We start from the raw sequence: 18,979 nt of genomic DNA, 5'->3' as shown, positions 1-18,979 counted from the left end.
CAGGTATTATTACTATTCTCCTTTTACATTTAAAGAGACTGAGACTTGGGAGAGATGAAATAACATAATACTCAGAGTTAATAACCCCTGAGCTGAGATTACAATCAAGGTGTGGTTGACTCTATACTGCCTTCTAGCCGTGTCCTCCGGTAACGCGTGTCAGGTTATTGAAGTAGCGAAGCGGCTTAATTCAAAGCATTCTTTCTGCAGTTCCATGTACTAGGGTTCTGGGATATAACAAATGTCCCTCCATCCCCCAAAGACTCTTAGGGACCAAACCAGGTAGTTCCGCTTTCAGGAATGTCCTAAAAGCCACTGTCCTCTAAGCTGGGTCTCTTACTTTAATGTAAGTTTCTCAAGCGCAGAGGCAGTTACATCACCTAGGAAAAGACGATGGGATCAAAACGCTATGATCCAGAAGAAGAAAGCGTTGTCACCAATTCGGCTGACCGCTTGCAAATAGGGCACTTAAACATAAAGTTCTCAAAAAGCAGCTTGGAGGGAAGTTGGCGGAAAGAGGGGAATAGGGTTCGGCCTGACCACAGGACGGCTTCTCCAGACCCGCCCGGGCTCCAGCGCGTAAGTCGAGGGGTCCCTCCGCGGAGGCCAGCGGCTGCATCGTGCGGCCAGAGCAGGGCTCGGGGGCGGGGCTCGGCGTGGGGGCGGTGCCGACGCCCGCTCCGCCCCCTCCTCGGGGATGCCGGGATGTTTACACTCCTGACAGCAGCGGCCGCTGGAGGAGGAGCGGGAGTCTTGGGAGGATGGGCCACCGCTAAGCTCGCGCTCCGGACGCGCCTCGCCGTGCACAGGGTGGGTCTCCGTGCCTGCAGCGTCCGCGGGGGCGGCGCGGCGGGAGGTGGCCAGCGCTCCGGGCCTAGCAGCCACAGCCCCTGGCCCAGCGGGCCTGTGCGCGGCACCGCCTGGCCGAGCCGCCCGCCCGCCCCGGGTCCCTCGCCGGCCGGAGAACGGAGAGCTCCCCGCTTCTTGGTGAGTCGCCACCGGGGTCTCTGGCGCGCGGGCCGGGGCCCCGCCGGCTGGGGCCGCCTGCGGGAGCCAGGCGGGAGGGGAGGTAGGTCCGGCTCGCGCGCGGCGGCCTCGGGACCCCGCCAGGGGGAGAGGAGGCTGTGCGGGGCGCGCGGACGAGCGGGCGGGGGCTTTGGTCCGGTCGTGGGCGGTGGCGAGAGCCTCGTGCCCCGTGCGGCTCGGGCGTCCGAGGCCGCCGCCGTAACTAAGAAACTCCGCGGCCACGGCTGCGGCGCAACAGGTCTCGGTTCGGGGACCCGAGGAACTTGGCGAAGTTCCGCCTCCCGCCGTACGCTCATTGGCGGCGGCGGTTATTTATTCCACGTGGATTGGTTGGGTTCAGCTGTCAGCCGTCAGCCTCAGCCGGACTGGGCAGAGCGAACTTCTGAGGAGAGGTGGGTGGTGGGAGCCTTGCAGACCGGCCTTGAGAAGTGCGGGGAGGGTGACCGGTCTGTTGGAGAAGGAGCTTTCCTGGGACTCTGTCAGGACTAGGAAGCGTCAGGGAGAGGGATTGCAAGGCAGTAGCGAACATTGGTGGTGATAGTGGCAATGGAAAAGAAATAAAGACATTGAACACTGAGGCCCAAGCCAGAGAGGCGAAGGGGAGCGCAGAGAAGAAAGGAGAAAAGTAAGACCACATTGCCCCAGGACAGGGTCAGGAATCGAACACAACCTAGAGGAAGGATCCTACAGTGAGATTTAAGAATCCCTGTTACCTCTTTCCTATATACTGTAGGCCTTGGGAGATGATGTTTCAAACAGGTGAATCTTGTTCTTGCACAGCTGTAGGTCTTGTTAGGGATAGATACTAAGAATATACTTATTTTACAGTAAGATATGTTTCCAACCTTGAGCATTGTTGGTGATGGAATTGAAAGTCAGAAACATTGCAGAAGTGGAATGATTTTTCCCCTCCTTTGAGGCTACTGATCTTAAGGATGCAGTTGAAACGATCAGATGCCCATGGTTTGTAGAGCATTGTGTACCCGTTATAATTAGAACCACTGTTTCTAATTCCTTCTCCAAGGAATTTGCAGTTTCAAGGAGTATGCACACTCCCAGCAGGCTACAGCAGAGTGTCTCGCCAGGTTGCATTACAGAATAAAGTACAGAATGTGTGTGTGAGACCCATCTGTTCTGTTTAGGAGCTTGAGCTGCTCCGGGTGTGGTCGGAGAATGGCATAGTACTTTCACTCAAAAAGTTTATGGTACGTTTGGGACTATCAGACAAACACTGAAAGGGTGAATAGTTAGACAAGACATACAATTAACTCTGTAATGCTTTGTGGCAACTCTTGCTGAATTGATGCCGAGTATTCTTGGCTGTAACGCTTGATGAAGGCCAGTGCCCCCAAAACGGTTAACATAAAGCGTAAGCAACTTCATTTCCAGACGAAGGGATCCCTCGCTACCGTCGAGGAGATCCAGTCCACAGGTTGCTTCACTCCTAAAACCGCAGCATCCTCAGCTTGGCCCTGGACTAGGTGGGAGCTTGCTGGGGTGGGGGAGAGATGTTGTAGCTTTGAAAAACTTTGCGTCTCGGAGGCGTCAAAGGGGTAGAAACTATGGGGACGGCGAGAGAAGGGCGGCGAAACTAAAAGGCTAAGGCACCCGTAGTGGAAGCTGGTTGCTTTCCCGGGGTCTGGGGCAGCCCGGGACCTTGCAAGACGCGCGGTCCTGAGATTCGGCTCTCGAGCAGGAGGCCCCGCCCCCTTCAGACTGACGGCCTCCACAGCCAATGCGCGGTGAGGACGGCGCTGCTCCCGCTGGAGGGCGGGCACTTCCCCCGGCCCCGGGGGCTCAAGGGAGGGGGGCGGCGTGTGGGATAAACGGGCAAGGTAAGGGGAGGTTGTGAGGTAAACACGCAAAACGAGGGGGGGGGGGGGCTTGTGAGAGAAACGCGTAAAACGAGGAGGGGGCTTGTGAGAGAAACACGTAAAACGAGGAGGGGGCTTGTGAGATGGGGGGCGTGTGGGGTAAACGGGCAGTGTAAGGGGAGGTTGTGAGAGAAACAGGCGTAAAATGAGGAGGGCGCAGCGGCAGGTTCCTAGGACCCCGTGGTGCTCGTCTCCTTTCAAGGTTCAGCCGCGCTTTGGACCCACCGGTTGGTGTGACTAATGGAGGGGAGGAGGGGCTCTCACAAGCCCCGTCCTCATTTTACACGTTTCTCTCACGAGCCCCCTCCTCGTTCTTTGACATTATCTGAAAATGAAAACCAAGAAATGTCAGAATCCCAATCCTTAAGCGTTTTTACAATTACTTGGGACTCTTTCCACACTTAAAAATTTTTTTTTTTCACCTAAAAAAGTAAAGACCGTCCCTGGAGTGCAGACTCATTTCCTAGTTTGCACTGCTGTGCTGCTCGGGGTCGTTGACTCGGGTCACACCTGCAGCGCCCTCCACGCCCTTTCCCACTCACACATTGTCCTGGCTGGACAATTTCAAGAGCGCTTTTCCAGCCCCTAAAGCAGCACTTACTCCAAGAATGAGGAAAGCACGCCTGGTATGATGGCCGCGTACTGGTGGGGAGGGGAGGTTTGAGGCCTCGGGTGTTAACCTACCCGAATAGTAAAACTCAGTTTTGTAGTTTCCACATGACCAGAACGCGGGTATAGTTTGTGCGCAGGAGTATCTGATCTCGTCCTCCCCTCCCTTCATCTTTCTGGTGGTTGCAGTTGGCAGTGTGAGGCTCTGGTTTATTGCAAACATTTAAGTATTTTCTTCCCGACTCTTGTGCATTTACTGAAATGTAGATTTCTTTTTTTTTTTAACTTAAATATGTAGTCAGAGAAATCATTAGAGAGTTTTATGGTGTTTCTAGAGCCAAAAACTGTTTTCATTGGAACTGTCTGATGTTTTAAAATGTATCTTTCCAGTATTACTAGTGTAGCCACTGTTCAGGGCATCTGGAGAGGAGAGAATAACGATTACTTAATGCAGTTTTGGAAAAGAAGTTGCTTAATTAGGTAATAGGTCCCCAAAATTCCTTTCAGGTTTTGTTTGATTTTTTTTTTAAAACAGGCTTTGGTGTTTAAAAAATGTGCAGGGCAGCTGCATAAAGCAATACACTGTCCACATTCCTGGTTTCATTCAAATTAATATATTTGTCCCTTCAAATATTTGCTCAAGAGTTATGTGGGTAGGTGTTTTAGTACATCATTCATAAAACATGGCAGCAAACTTAGCATAATACTAAGGGTGTTTTGGAAATGACATGTGTGATTAATGTTTGCTCTGAATTGCCTTACCAGCAATTATTTTATCAGCATTTCTATAAATGTATAACAAGATGTTTTAAGAAGCATTTCTTCATACTTTCGAATGTTTCAATTCATTTCTTCCTCCCTTCAATTTTATAGGGAATTTATATAATTGTAATCAAATATATTTATTTGCAGGATATAACGGCAATTTAGAAATTTTGAACTTATACATAGAACTAATGTAGAACCATTCATTCTTAGAGCTATAAAACCTCTAAACTGCTGATTCCTCTTTTGGTGATTAATAGTTTGATTATCCCTGTGTATTATATATCTTTACAGAATAAGGAAAACACTTAGAGAATATATTTCATGGTTTTTAGTGAGTAGTGGAAATGAGAAGGACAGATAGATGGTCTTGAAGCATTCCTTAATTTTTTTGAGCAGGATAACTTCTTTTTTTTAACTTTTGTTAAAATAACAGCTGTCATACTATGTATATAACGAGCCGATACAATGAGCTGTTTGCTAATAGCTATCCAAAGTGTTAATCGGAATAGTGTGTAACTGAATGGAAGTTATTTAATTGGTCTATCAAATTTTAGAAATTTATATGTTTTCTGTTACTTAATGGAAATAGACCTTTCTGTAAATCTTGCCATTGGTCTTCTATTGATAATCAGTGTAAGTCATTAAAGGCAGTTTTTTCATACCAGGTTGCTTTTGTAGAGAACAGGGGTTCGCAGACTTTGTCTCTAAAAGATGAAAGAGTAAATATTTCTGGCCTTGGAGCCGTATGGTCTCTGTGACAGCTACTGTCACTGTAGCCGTGGACATACCTGAACAGGTGGGTGTGGCTGTGTTCCAGTAAAACTTTGTTTATACAGTCAGGCTGGAGGCCCAGTTCTGCCCTAGAAGGTAATACCAAGGGTCTAAACCTGATTCTAGGATGGATGTTTGGGCTGACAGGGATTTTCCACAGCACTGTGTTCGCCTTTTCTGGTCCTTTGATCCCTTATGACGTTCTCTTGATCTTCCCCAGTCCTCTCAGAATAACGCCCAGTTATTCATTGCCAAATTTTGTGTTTAGTCTCAGAGGCCTCATAAATATATCAGCCTCTTTCAGATTTATTCACCTGTTCAGGGATTTCTGTCATTCTTTGCCTCGGGGCAGGGGGGGATCCCACACCCATCCTGTGATGTTGAATGGATTTGCGCTCTCTCCGCTTCCTTCTTGTTGCTAAGCCAAGATGGACTCTGATGTCAGACATTTTTCTTTGCTTGATTGACTGATAGCCCTAGAAGGAATGTGCTTTGCTGTGTTTCTTTAACTAGTAGTTTTTGTTCTAAGTCGACTGGAGTGACTGCTTTTTCTGTTGTTAGAGAGAATTTCTGGCATGAGCAAGAGGGTGCACAGATTTTTTTTTCTTGTTAGAAAAATTGACTAAGCCTTTTTTTCTTTTTTTTGGCATTCTAATTTAATCATTTTATTAAGCTTTTTATTTATTTATTTATTTATTGATAAGTCTTTTATAAAAGGCTGTTTTTCCAGTAAAAAAAAAAAAATTCTAAAAAGGGCCTGCGTTTGTAAGGAGAGGCTATAGTCACGGGCGTTTGTGGCCTGGGAGTACTTGCGGGCTACCTGACTCTTTGCTTTCAGTAGAGTTAGCTGTGGCTGACCTGGTTGCAGCTGCTGAGAAGCGGTTGAATGGAATGGAAAAGGCAACAGTTTTGAGCTTACACAGAAGGATTTCCCAGTCCTAGCCAGGAGTGGGTTCTGGGTGGGCCGAAATATTGACCCCTCGGGGCGGGGCCTGGGGCTTCAGAGCCTCCCGGCTAGTTGCCAGCAGCTGCTACCAGCCTCTTCTCTTTGTGTGACCTTGCTGCACAAATACCATTTTCTGTGTTTACCATGATGTGAAAAAGACTAAGGCCAAGGCTTCGCTCCCACTCTCTGACCTTGCTTGAGTTACTTGATTTGTTCAGACCGTACTTTTCTCAGCTCAGGTCACATTGCTTTGAGGAGTAAATGACAACATCTTTGTAGAAGGAGGGTAGTAGGCTCAGTGAGTGTTAGTTTCATTTCACCTCTTTCTCTATTCTTAGGACGTTTTGTGGTGGGAAAAACACGTCTTCTCAGTTTCTTCTGATGGCAGGCCCCGCTGCCCAGCTTTATCTGAAGAGGCTCCTACCCAGCTCTGCTGCCATTTCTACTTTCTCCGCCTTAATTATTCTTCCCTTTTGCCCTGTGATTTCCATATTTATAATTTAATTGTTCCCAGCACGAGTTAATGTTTTTACTAAACTTTGTGGGGAGAGGGCAGTAATCCTTAGTTCCTCAGGTAGAAAAAGCCACAAGAGCCTTGGGGGTTATAGTTTGGACAACAAAAAAAGTGAGAGTTGCAGAAAGGTACTTAAATACTGATTCAAAAATGGAAAAAATTAAAATATTCTTTCTAGTGTGCTTCCAATTCTGTTTTTTTTATTGTTAAGATATTTTTCTCATATTCTGCTACTTAACTGGCAAATTACTCTAATTTTTTTGTGGTCCTAACCATAGCAAAGCCACATATCCTCTATATATTATGATTGGAAAAATGGAACAGACATGTTTATGAAAAATTGTTATACCTCTAAAATGTAAGGAGTTGCCAGTCTTCCATTGCCTTTTATATCTGTTGAACCCTATAGTAAAATAATGGGATATGTTTGCATACTGTCATAAAGACACCCAGAACTGGACAATAGGTAATTTATTTCAGGCAAATAGCTTGTCCTTATTTCAAATAGTTTACTTCTAAGCATGGTTTGTTATTTAACAAGTACAGGTAAATTGAAAGACATTATACAAGAAGAATGTTTATTGATGGATTGATTTTATAGGAATAAATTGATGTTTATTCTCAATTTTTTATGGTAACCTACAAATTCACTTCTTGTGTGTGTGTGTGTGTGTGTTTAACAGTCTTTGGTATTTAGACACATTTAGAATAACATAGTAGCAGGTGAGGTATTCAGTGAAAAATGGCATTTTTTTAACATTTTAATATATACCTAAAATAAAGTTTTAATGAAGTTTCTACATTTGATAAATATTTTGGTTGTTGAATGGCATATTGTTTTCAACTTCACTTTGTCATTTTGTGACCTAGAGTGTTCAAAGTATCAGCTGTTGATGAAGAGTTGTATTTTATTAGGTGCTTCTCCCACTGCTCTTCTAATCATTCTCATCGCTCTCTCCCTCTCTCTTTTAAGTAGGAAGGAATTTATTACACCATGTTTAATAGTATTTGGTGGCTGGGAGGGAGTCTGAGCTTCTAGCAAGGTTTCCCAATACTGGGCCACCAAGGGAGTTGCTGCCTCTTTCGTGATCAGAAAGCCACCAGCCTGGGACTACACAGCCACTGCTCACGATGGCGCTGCTATTCTGGGGGCCCTTGACTGCTGCGGTCCAGGTGATGGATGCTCTGGGTTCGGTACTTAACACCTCCTGTATTAGTTTCCCAGGGCTGCCCCAACAAATTACCACAAACTGGGTGGCTTAAAACAACAGGTGTTTACGCTCACAGTTCTGAAGGTCAGAAGTCAGAAATCAAATTGCCCACAGGGCTGTGCTCTCCGTGCAGGCTCCTGGGAGAACATGCCCCATGCCCTTCTCTCAGCCTCTGTGTTGGCGGCCGTCCTGGACGCTCCTTGGCTGATAGGTGCGCCACTCCAGTCTCTGCCTGTGTCATGTGGCCTTCCTCATGTGTCTCCTCCTCCTCTTAAAAGCGCACCAGTCTTACTGGATTAGGGTCACCTGATGACCTCATCTTTACTTCTATTCACTTACACTTAAAATTTAACAAGCAAAATCTGTACTTTTTTTTTCCCCTCCCAGATTCTTCACCACACAGAAGATTTTTAAGATTTCTGGTCTTTCTGTTCTGAACAGAATATTTTCAGGTTGTACAGAGATTGTACCTGAGAGATAAAGGTACCCAGGTTATCCTGTACATATGTCATCTGCAGTTTGTATTTTATACTACCATGGAAGAGCTGTTCCAAAATCAATTTTCCATTCACCATTATTTTGTAGTTTCCCTTAGGAGACCTTAAGTCCATAATTCACTAAATCAAATACTTTCAGAACTGGAAGGAAACTTATAAATTGTCTAAACTGGCCTTTTCATTTAATGTGAGAATAAACTGAAACTCAAGGATGTGAATTTGCTAATCCACATTCCACTAGATTCCTTAATAGTCCATATTGCCTTGTGTGTTACCTCTGTCATGCTCTTGGCAGTAGGCATGGTGTTTTGTTTTCACTTGCTTGAATTAGCAGTCTTGTTGCATTCACAGTACGTGCTCAAAAAAAGACTTGAGGATAGGGTGACATTGCACCTCTGATTGCCCATATCAGGGCCTTGATTCAAGTCAGCAAATATTCGAGAGCCCAGCTGTGTAGTGGGGAAGTATTTCTGTTGCCTCTAGAACGAGGAACGTTAGCGTATGTTGCTATATCCTTACTATGAAATAGGATCAAAGAAGAAGAAATTCCTGTTATGGAGGCCAGTTCTAGGAAGCAGTCCTTAGTTAGAGATAGTAGATAGATAGTAAAGGCCAGAAAGCTCCTGGGTGATCACAGGGTTGTTTGGTCAGTATTTCATAAATAACACATTTCATTATATTAGATACCTTGATTCATGAGGGCCAGGCTTCATTGTTTGTTTGTCATTTTGCTGTATTGACAATAACTTATGTGTCCTTGTTGCTTCTTGCACAGTATGTATGACTGAAACGTTTGTTAACCCCACTGACCAGTTTCTCCCTTTAATTTCTTCTTTTGCCATGATTCAGAGATCATGATGGGCTGTTTCCTTTTTCTCTGTAGCCATGCCTCTCTCTTAAGTTGGTTCTCATTTGTTTATTATATGTGTTCCCTGTTTCAGTGAAAATCCTATCTTACAAAGCAGTTATTAGAGATTAATCAAATCAATCCTAAAGGATTTGTCTTATAATTCCTTGAAATAGTTATATCTATCTGTACATTGAAAATAATTTTCAGAAAACTTGTATAGCTGTTCAAGAATACATAGTGACCTTCTTGCCATCACCGTGGTAGGCTGTATTTTCAAAGCATTTGTCCTATTACTGTGTTTCTCAAACTATGGTCCTCACAATGCCTGTGTCAGAAACACTGATTTGATAAGTACAAGCACTGGCGTTTAAAAGCAAGTACCCCAGATGGTTGTTATACACAGATTGGAAAGCTACTGTTCTCTGATGTAGTGCAAGTGATTTTAATGGAGGTGTTCCTCAGGCAACAGTAAGAAATGCCACATGGCCTTTTTAAAAAAGATTTTTTCATTTAAAAAATTATTTATGATGGAAGTCCATCCCTACTGCTACCATCATTTCTCACTGAGGCTGTGTGGCCCTTGGAGTAGTTCACACTTAGTAATCAGACCCTTCTAGCATATGTAGCCAATGTCTCAGCTCAATTGGTGGCCAGGTATTACTGAAATCAGTGTTATAAATCAATTAAAATAAATTAGATAAATACATATAACTGTAAATAAGAATTGAGTAATAATAGAAAATTCCACTTCAAACTAGTGAGAGAAAATAGTACATCTAAGTGTTAATTTTAGTTCTGTCCCAACCAAACGGTCCCTCTTGAGTGTACTGCTTGTGCTGTGTGCTGTTCTCACCATTTTTGGCATTTTTAGGGTATTTTTCTCAGCTGGGTGTGAAGGCTTACCACTTCCCTTACCTCGAGATGGTTTGCATTTTGCTTAAGGGCAAAGCCCTTAGCCTGGCAGCAGAGATTTTGCCTCCAGGCCCCAAGGCCGGAGCTCTACCTGCAGTTCCCTCTCTTGCTCCTGGGTTTGACTTTGCCAGGCTCTCCTGTCCTGCTTATCTGGCCGAGCTGGAAAGTGTTTGGGAACAGCGTGATGACGGCGTGGTGACTAACCTGTTCCTTTTTCCATCGATAACAAGGAGCTGGTTCTCGAGTCCTTTCTAGCTGCCCTCCTTGTCCCAGATACAGGCCTTAACATGTAAGTTATGTTCTTTACTTAAGCAAGCCTATGTGGCCATTTTAAAACTACTTTCTATCAGTGATTTTTTGTTTACCTTTTTCTTTAATTAATTTGGAGTGTCAGGCCCTTTTTGTTTATCACCATTTCTACACCCACCTTAAAGAAATATATATTTATACACATATACATATGTAGATCATAAATAATGTAAGAAGAGACAGCTTGACAAAGAAGGTTTTGAAGTCCTGGATTGAGTCCAGGTTCGTTTTTGTATGTTTTCAGAGGCCAAGCACAGTGTCTTAGGGTGAGTTAAATTAATATCCACAGAACTCAGTTTAAGAGTTGAGTGTCTGGCTTAGGAGAGAGATCACGGGGTGTGATTAATGGTTCAGTTAATAAAAAGGAGCCTGGGCTGCAACGTTGTGCTCGGTTGCCAGGGCACCCTGTCTCCCGGGCTGTGGTCCCTGCAGGGCACGCTACAGTTCCTAGGCCTTTTTTGTTCACGAGATGGGTTGTCAGCCTCTGAATGGTAGTGTTTCCAGAGTAAGACCCAAACGAACATCCATTTTTCTTCATTGTGAAGTTTGTGGGGTATTTGCGTATGCATCTTGAGACCCCTGGAAAGATGATCCAGTTGGCTGCACAGCATTTGATGTTAAGCTTAGTTTCAAATCAAGGCCAGCTTTCTCTGAATTTGGAAGGCATACTTGCCTGCAAGCGGAGAGGCAGGCCGTTTGCTCTCTGGAGAGCTGCGGCAGCTGTAAGGGTGAGTCTGTGTCTCTTCCCTTTATGATCCTCCTTTTCGCATTTGTTCCTTTATTCTCCCCACTTTCCTACTGGGCCCCACCAATTCACAGGTTGAAGAAAGAAATTTGGGGGTATTGGTAAGTAGCTCACAGTGAGTAGACAAATAATCTAAACAAAGATCTATCTTTATGCTTTTAAAACTCAGTTTTGATTAATTGCGGAAGATGGGAGACAGGCATGAGCAGTATTATCTGTATGATCACTCCTGGCTCACCTGTCTTTAACAGCTCTATATCGGGACCTCTGTCTTCAGCCTCAACCCTGACCTGCCTTTCCAGATTCACTTCTTTATTCTCCCCCAGATGTTGGTCCCATCTGACAACTTACCATTTTTTGATAAATTTTGTACCCTTTCTGGCCTCTGCTTTATCTTTTTCTAGCTGCTTTTAATTTCCTTTTTTTTTATACTTCAGCTGTTCAATCTCAGTGATTAAAAATCATCTTTATCCTTTAAGACTCTGCTCAAATGTTATACAAAACGTACAAAGAAATCTTCCTTCTGCCTCTTTAGGCCTTTAATGCTTATCGACTCCCTGTTGTTGTACTTGTCTTAGCTTCCTCCCTGGAATATATGCTTCTGGAAGGTGTGAATCATGTCCTGTACATATTTGTGTTTCCTGCAGGGCCTGGGACCATTCTTGTCAGAACTGGCCATTCAGGGAATGGCAGATGACTGCATCCCAGAGCCTGTATGGGGCAGAAGGTCTGGGTAGATACGAGTAGTGAGAGAGCGTCCAGGACAGTTGAGCAGTTGATTTCAGGGAAGTATAGGGTGAATGGCAGATACAGGGGCCCACAGGGCGTGGTATGAGGGAGGTTTACTCAGTGAAATGGGTAAAGGTCTCACCTGGGCTTGGTGTCTGAACGCTGAATTTTTGAAAGATCTCAGAGTGGGGTGAGATGGGAACCAGGACTGGGAAAAAACAGGAGTATATGCCAGACACAAAGTTGGTGGGGATGGAGAGGGGTGTGAGGTCAGGACAGAGACCAGTTGGGTGATTAGGTATAAATTAGAGGCTTGGGCAACAAGGAACAAAGTAAGAACGGAGCTCCTCTAATTAGGACATACATTGAAACAGGACCAGGAGTCAGATGACATTGATTTGAACCTGACTTATTACTAAGGTGTTCACCAAGTATCCTTCTGTTTCCCTTCCTTTAGAGGCTAGCCCATTCCTAGTTCAAGGTAAGTGGTTTGGCTTTTTTGTAAAGGGAAAGGAACCTCTCTCTGCCCATAGAAGGTGCTTACTGTATATATTTGCCAAATGAATTCCATTATGATGTTCTGATAATCCCCTCATGGAGAAAATGTTGAACTAAGTTATTCCCTTCTTAGGAATAATTACTAATTTGAATTGATGGAAAATTATCATTTGATTTGTGTTCATCAAATGCTGACATAGTAAAAAGTTGTTCCACGTCAAAACAGATACGTTTTATTTAGTATCTTTTCATATTTTTAATTGCTAGAAGTTTAAAAGAACAATCAAAATGTCAATAATTATTTTAAAAAACATTTAAAGGCCAAACCAGATGGACCAGAAATACATTGTATATTCATGAACTCAAGAAGAGACACATAGGCAGTTAACCTGGGAAGGTACCACCTTATCAAAGGTCTTGAACACTGTGCTCAGAAGATCGACCTTTCCTCTCCTGTGATGTGATTATAAAGAGTTACTTGTACCTTTATGGTTTCAAGTTTTGTTTTTAATAGGGGAAAAAGCTATAGTGCTTTGATACTTCTTTATTTGGTTCTTAGTTAATGGCAGGTCAGGAACTAGCATCAAAATAGAATCAAGGTTATTATAAAGGGGACCTCAGATATATTTGTTAAAAAAATGTATTAAGTTGAGTTTGGTTTATGAGATGTATGAAGAAATTTAGTTTATATTTGAAAATCCAGACTTAAGCGATCCTATACTATACTTTAAAATTACCAAGAAAAAGTAAGATTACCAAGAAGAAGTGCTATTTCTTTCTTTCTTTTTTTTTAAAAATAGATTCCCCCTTTAGCATCCTCTTTTTCCCCCTTTTAAAATTTAGGATTAAGTTAAATTTATTTGTTTGTCTATCTACTCGTTGATTCAGTTTTTAAGGAAACACCCCCAACACCTTTTACCTGTTTCTAGGTAGGTTTTAACCTTGTTTAAAATCCTTCAACTATTGTCTTGAATAATTATCAATCCCTTAGTCTCCTAACTGCGGTTTGGGCGTTGGTGCTTGCTCTGCTGCGTCCTTAGCTCCTGTCTTCCTGCCCTACTTGTGGTGGCCCCGCTCTCCCTGCGTCAGTCGGGACGTCCCTGTCCTCTGCCCGGCCAGCTCGCACAGTTCCTTCAGACGCACCTCGGTGTTTTCTCTGCAGGGCTGGCCTGGCTGCCAGGCTGCCTGGGCATCCTTCCCATCAGCTCTTGTCCTGGCAGTCCCTGCCACGGCGTCTGGTGGCATACTTGTTTCCTGATATTGTAAAGTCTGTTTCTTTGTCTCCCCTAAGAATAACCTGATGGGTTGGAATTACCTCAGTGCTTTTTGTATTCCCAGCCACTGGTAGACACGTTAGCTGTGGTCAAAAAGTGGCTGAATGAGTTTTGGAGAAGATAAGAAAGCAAGCGGATGGGCATCTGGGATGGGCCACAGTCACGGCAGAGGGTCTGGGTAGGGGATATTGTCCTTTATCTCCAGTTCCAGCACGTTTTTCTCTCTACCCCTGTCCCCCACCTTTGAGTAGCTGTGGCTGTTTATTGAAATGGGATGAAATAAAGACATGAGAGACTTCACTTTCTTGCAGATTCTTAGGATGTTTTATTTGTGTCCTGGTGTTTGCTGCCTCATTGAAGGCAGGGGTTTAGATGTCTTTGACTAAGCGTGAAGAGTTGATTCATCTCTCTGTTACGTTTTCTAATTCTTTTGCAGTTGTGACTGTCTCTGTCCTCCTTCATAAGCAGAAGAAGTATGATCATGGGGGTCAGGAGGGCAAACCTTGTCTCATATGGTTTTGGAGGCCTTCTCAAAGCTCTGTGCAAAATACACTTACCTCTGGTCTGCCCTTGTCACTGCAGTGCCAAGATGGCCTCCCACACGGAGCACTATCCAGTCAGTGACTGTCAGAAGGGCGCAGATCCCTCCACTTGGCTTGGGAAGGGAAAGTTGAAATACTCTAAGATACAAGGAAATACAGGTTTTGCCTCAGTTTTAGATAAAGTTACCATAGTGCCTAGTGCTGAAGAGCAAAGGAGAAGAAATATTAACCAGATCAGTGTAGAGTTCAGAGCGCTGCTGTTTACGCCGAGAGTACAGAACAGCTTCCTCCGTTCTCATTCAATGTGCATTTGCCAGAACTACCCAAGTTAAGAACAAACATGGCTTCTTGGTGGGGCGGGGGTGGGGAAGGCCTCACTCACGTGGACCTTGGATGCCTGTGGGAGGCCCGCATGACCTGTCTAGTAGGTAGCTGGTGGTTGCATGTGGCTTGAACACCGCAGAGCAGTCCGGCTGGGGAGCAGCTCTGGGGTCATCAGCGTGGAAGGTGGAAGCAGGTGAGCATGCCTGGGGAAGGTGTGTCAGGGCCTGTCCAGCCTTCCTCACGTAAAAGGGCAGGTTCACTAAAAGGTAAGTAAATACTCAGTGAATCCTGGGAGAAATTAAAAGTTAACTTCTGTGTTGCTGCCTGACTTCAGCTGTAAGTATGACATGTAAGGTATTTCTTGTGAAGACCCAAATAGGCTGTTTCCATCCTTAATAAATCTGTGCTTTTAAAGCCTCTTACTGTTTGCCATTTTTCTGATAAGATTTTATCAGTTCTTTAGTCAGAGGAATGGACTTCTGCAGAGTCAGAAGGTTTCTGAAAACAAAACTGAAGTAGATGTCAATTACATAATTCCATTTTGAGTGTAAGTCTGTAATCACTATTAATTAGATTTTCAGATTTTTTTCCATGAGTCCTTTATGTTTAAAGTCTCACATACAGTCCTAGGTAGCTTCCTCAGCATGCTGTGTTTATTATTGCCACTATTAATTTAAAACAGTCATCCTTGTTCTTTGGGTAGTATCTTCATAAAATCATAGTTTCACATGATGAGTGTGCCAGAGAAAGTACATTTGTTTCTAGTGAATGTAAAAGTTTGGCATGATTTGTAGTGTGTGTTCAGAAGAGCAGGAGAGGACTGCATGGTGGTGCAGCAGCAGTGACATGATGGGCGGTGTTGGCTGAGAAAGTCTGCCCCGCAGCCGCCTTGGTCAGCTTCACAGAATCCGTTTAAAGACTTGTGTGGTTCTGTGGTATGAAGAAGAGTGTAACAGCGATTGAATTTAGTTCCTCAGAAGGTAAATTTTAAAACATAAAGTATAGCCATGATTTACTTAAGTTTGTTGAGAAATCTTTTTATTAAAAGCTAGGACAGTTTTGTGTGACTGTGAGTCAGTGGCTTTTCCTGCTTGCTTCTTCTCCCTTCTTTCTTAATTTTCTGTTAATTTTCATTGCATTGGAAGTCTGTGCACAGTAAAACGGAGGTCAAGCAGCCAAGAGGTCTAATTCTTCTTCTTCTTTCTGTTTTTGAGGGGCGAGGGTGGGCAGGAGGGGGCAAGGCAGGAGTTTTCATAGAAGTAGAGTAACACATGCAGTTTGTTTTGCTAGACACTGATTGTGTCCTACTAACCTAATTGTCCCTTAGATAGACTCTGTTGTTATGACTGACTCAGGTCCTGAGAATGTCGTGGGGCCCTGGGTGTGGGTCAGTGGAGAAGTTCCCTGGCAGGGAGTCCTGCCTTTACCACTGGGCTGTAGGGCTCCTTTCCTTGCCTGGGGTTTAGGAGCATCAAAGGAAGGAAGTGATAGGACATCTTTTAAAACCACTTCATAGTTTACTGTAAACTAGCCTGGAAAGAAATGAGGGTTTTGGAAGTTCAGGAATAATCAGAATATAGAGCAGTGACTGTGGTAGAGCACATGTGCTAAACAAATGAAGAAACAGCAGTTTATAAGCTTTTTTTAAATAAGGATAAAATATAAAATCTGTGTTAATTCAGAAAAATCTATTAAATTTTTCCTTTATTTAAATAAGTGTTTTTTAGTGATGATTTTTCAGTTAGTGAGTGCTTGTTACAGACAAAAGGCTGTTAAAACAAATGACCTTACAATACATAATTCATACTCATTAAAGTGTTCCCAAGTACTGGCTTGTATTCCATGGGGTCTTATCAGCTTTGTTATGATAGAATTCACGACTATGAATTATTTAGTACAAGGAATGCTTTTTATAATCAGATTTGGAAGATGGGTCCAAGCTATTTATCTTAGCTCTTTACGTATGTCAGTCTTTTGCCGTGGATGGTTATAGTTCGGCTACCATGCTTTTTTCTGGTGTTACAGCTGAATGGTTGGCCTAGTGATCACGTGCTTTTGCCAGGCCTTCGTTGTTGCTGTGTGGGTAACTGAATGACAAGGCAGAATGATAAGGGACATTTATTGTGTTTGTAACAGCATCCTGTGCCCACAGTTAACCAAAACAAATGGAAAGTGTCAAAAGCTTTTTTGGACAAATTTCTTTGAAAGGGGTGAGTAAGGATCACTTGTTTTTTTTATCCTCATAGGGAAATTCTTCTGTAACGATAAACAGAAGAAATAATACCATCTTTTATTTGTATTGAACTTTAACCCTTTTGAGAAGTAGTAATACTTCATTCTTCCAGCCACTTGTTTCTGGTAGAAAACTCCCTGTATTTGCCACTCAGGGAGAAGGATTTGGGGCCTTGCTGTGTCACCGCAGGCTGTGTGCTCATCGTGAGCTTTCCTTCAGAGCAGAGCAGTAACTTGTCCTTGATCGTTCAAAAGTGTCAGTAGATGCTCATGTGAATTTGAACTAGTTAGGTCCTGATTGTTAGACCTGTGTTCTTTATAAATTCTCGTTTTCTAAATTTGATTATTTAACAAGTGTTTATTGGACTTTCATATGTACTGGAGGTAAAAAAAAAAAAAAAAAGGAAGAGACAGATTCTGCCCTTAAATAGTAATTGCTTGTGTTGTTATTGGACCTAGTGAGGTATTGGACCTCAAATGCACAGATAATGGAGTCACTAAAATGCCCTGGGACAAATTACTTAAAGGGGTATTTTATAAAGGTTCACCTGAGTATGAAGCAAGGTTGGCCAGGCAGGCAGGCTAGCTGGGAAGGGTGTTTCAGCTAGGATGGCACACTGTGTCAGAGGCACACAGGCGTGAAAGAGCTGGCCTCTGGAAGAAGTGTCAATGGTTCGTTAAGGCCAGAGTATAGGATTTATATGCAAGCCAGCAAGGCTAAGAAAAGTTTCATTCCTTAAAGGGTTTTAGGCAGGAGTGTGACATATGGAGGTTTTCGTTTGAGATTGATCATTATGGTGGGTGTGGAGAGTAGGAATTACATTACCAAAGTCAGGAAGAACAATTAATTGGTTATAATAGCTGCAAGGATCATGAGAGTCCGGGAGAAGCAGAGAGAGGTTTGGAAGGTAGAATTAATGGGAGTTGGGGACTCGTGCAGGTGAGGGAGTCAAAGGGTCTGTGATGGCCTAGGAACTATATGACTGAGTGGCAGTGCCATTCACTGAGGAGGGAATACAGAGTAGAATGGATTTGAAGTGGTCAAGATTTTAGACGTTTCTGGTTTGGCTAATCAGGCAGAGAGATCCAGCCAGTAGGGTTGGAAATGAGATTCTGGAGCTATTGGTTCATAAATCATCAGTATGTAAGAGGCAGGCTATGTGCCAGATGAAAATGCATAATTATTGATTTAAATAATCAAGGGACTTGCTGTTAAAGGAAACCTGAGCAAGCAAATAAGCAGAATTGCTCATTGATCATTGAGCAAAAGATGTATTTTGTGTGGAAAGGAAAGAAGCAGATAAAATAATTTTCTAATCACACCCTTTATGGTGGTGATTCAGATTGCTAGCTTGATTTATTCCAAGCAGGTAGTACATTAAGTAGAAGTAAATACATTAACCAATAACTGATAAAAGTAAGTCACTGGAACTTGGATCTTCATCCAAGAAATTGGAAGGGATTAACGTGTTCTCTTTAGTATCACAAAATACTGGAAGTAACGGACCCGTTACTGCAGAGAACAAAGCATGGTGTTGTGGCTAAAACAGTGTATACATAGCCAAATTATTGTTCACGTGTGATTAAAAGGGAGTGACGGTTTCAGGGGTAGAGAAAGTGTGTTGCATGTGTGACCTTTAGAAAAAATACTTATAGATGTACTATAGGAGAAAAGTCAAAACTAAGAGTTTGGGAAGGGGCCATCTTTGTACGAAAGCATTGGGAATGAGCACTGGAGCAGATTAGATGTAAAAGCAGGACTAAACAGGTGTTATTCAAGGCTGGAAATAGTACAAAATGCCAGGGATAACTTGGATAGGCTATGGCTATAAAACGTATAATCTCTGGAGATGGAGCATTAGGGGAAAAGTAACGGCATGATCAGTCCTTGGCTAGCCTGGATCGGATTGTGCATCATAAGATGGATTTTACTTTTCCCTTGATGATCAGCCAAAAACTGGTTAGTGGAGGACTTAAAAAAACTTGGACGTCACCATTAGTAGAATTTAAAATAGGAGGGGATATATGCTTTCTAAGTAGCTGGACAGGATTAAAGCAAGCAAACATGGTTCATACGGCAAGAGATGAAACAACAAACCAAACAGGAAGGAAACAAAAAACAAGACTCTAGAAGACAAATACCAGTGAAACAATTTACATTAAATGTGTTTAACGTGTTAAATGTGTTAAATGTATTAAATTTCTGTTTTAAAAGATGGACTCAACCTAAAAAATAATCCTCAACTGTGTCCTGCTTTCAAAAGATACTTAGAACAAAGAAACATAGAAAGGTTAAAAATAAAAAGGTAGGCCAAGATTTGTAAGGAATACACAACAGAAAACACAGA

General features: G+C 43.2%; 1 protein-coding gene across 14 annotated transcripts in view; it reads left to right on the top strand.

The window, feature by feature from the left end:
* The first annotated feature begins 716 nt into the window (after positions 1-716).
* The window catches only part of NEK7 (NIMA related kinase 7), a 149,538-nt gene continuing 131,275 nt past the window's right edge, over positions 717-18,979 (top strand). For 2 of the 14 annotated variants that reach the window (XR_003436118.1, XR_003436117.1), the window contains exon 1: positions 835-987. The gene's annotated coding sequence lies outside the window, so the exon portion shown is untranslated. Of the gene's footprint in view, positions 811-834; positions 988-12,070; positions 12,243-18,979 lie in introns of those variants that run through there. The other 12 variants (XM_027122117.1, XM_027122123.1, XR_003436119.1 and 9 more) reach the window with 10 other exon arrangements.

The sequence above is a fragment of the Aethalodelphis obliquidens genome, unplaced genomic scaffold (assembly GCF_003676395.1).
Source record: "Aethalodelphis obliquidens isolate GAN/ISIS:26980383/991018 unplaced genomic scaffold, ASM367639v1 scaffold24, whole genome shotgun sequence".
Lineage (NCBI taxonomy): Eukaryota > Metazoa > Chordata > Mammalia > Artiodactyla > Delphinidae > Aethalodelphis > Aethalodelphis obliquidens.
Note: the sequence above shows the minus strand (reverse complement) of the source record. Positions and strands in the feature narration are given on the sequence as shown.